This window comes from Microtus ochrogaster (genome assembly GCF_000317375.1).
Source record: "Microtus ochrogaster isolate Prairie Vole_2 chromosome 6 unlocalized genomic scaffold, MicOch1.0 chr6_random_2, whole genome shotgun sequence".
In the NCBI taxonomy this organism is placed as follows: domain Eukaryota; kingdom Metazoa; phylum Chordata; class Mammalia; order Rodentia; family Cricetidae; genus Microtus; species Microtus ochrogaster.
The window spans coordinates 13,364,526-13,365,895 of NW_004949095.1; positions in this window are offsets into that span (position 1 = coordinate 13,364,526).

Genomic DNA, 1,370 nt, shown 5'->3' on the forward strand with positions numbered 1-1,370 from the left:
TGAAGGTTCTGTGATGATATGCAAGATATTCGTCAGTGTTGCTATAGGGTAGGGTCATTTCAGGTTCTTTATCCTCACTGTCCAGGGAACTAAATGGGGACCTCGGCTTGGGCTCCTGGGAGCCACTCTAGGTTCAAGGCTGTTGCCAACCCTAAGGTGGCTCCCTTATGTTTTTATGGGATTCCTGAGTGTGTGTGTCTGTGTGAGATTTTGTATCTGGGTCTCTATTTGTTTCTTGTGCTTTTTCTTTGACTCTTTTTCTATTTTTTGCTTTATTTAATTTTATTATGATTGCTTAGCTGCTTTTTGTTTTCTAACAAGAGACAGAAAGGGAATGTATGGATCTGGATAGGAAGAAAAGGGGGAACTGGGAGGAGTGGGAGAGGGAAAATCAGCCATAATTAAAGCATACTATGTGACAAAAATCTAGTTTTCAATATAAAAGGAAAGATCAGTGAACAAGCCCTTAAGCAGCATTCCTCCATGGTCTCTGCTCCTGTGTCTGCCTTGGCTTCCTTCAGTAATGGAACAGAAACTCAGCTAGGACAACATTCAAACATACAATATTTATTAACTCTAATCACTATCTTATGAAATAAATCTCTTGAACTCATTCTCCTACCCAGCTGTCATATTGTATTCTTAGATCGTCACCCTCCTAATCCCAGTTTCAAGTCCATGGTAGTCATTCTCTTACTCTGTGCTTCTAGGAGTTCAACAATTTCTTTTTGTTTGCTTATTTGCTACAGTGCTGGAGACCAAACCCAGGGTCTTGTATATGTAAGGAAAACCCTCTACTTACCAGCTGTAACATGAATTGTGATGGTAAATTGTCATGTGTGGTTTGTGCTTGTTGAGCATAGATCCTGGGAGCAAGTAGGCCCAGTTACTTGAGATTTAGTTGGTTTATTCTAAATGTCCTCCAAAATTCCATGTACTGAGTCAGACTGGCTCTTTGGCTCTGTAACAGAGAGAAAAAAAATTGTAAATAACTACAAGCATTAAAAACACTGTGCCCTTGAGAACATTTAGAGGGAAAATGCCTTTGAGAAAAAGTCATTATTGCACATTCCATAACATAAAAATGCCTCTAGTGGGAATGAGGGCACCATGGAAAGCCCACACTGCTTGGCCAGGCCTCTTTGTTACAATTCATTTTGCTCTCCTGGAGAGTGTCCCAGGGTCTCACACATGCTAAGCAAGTACTTAGCTGCTTTCCCGGGTTCTATTTTATTATACAAGATTCTTTTATGTGCTTTTATGCATTTTCCTAGCATGTAAAAGGTAGGGTCAGGGGTTGGTTGGTCCTCAACACAAACTCTCTCTCTCTCTCTCTCTCTCTCTCTCTCTCTCTCTCTCTCTCTCTCTCT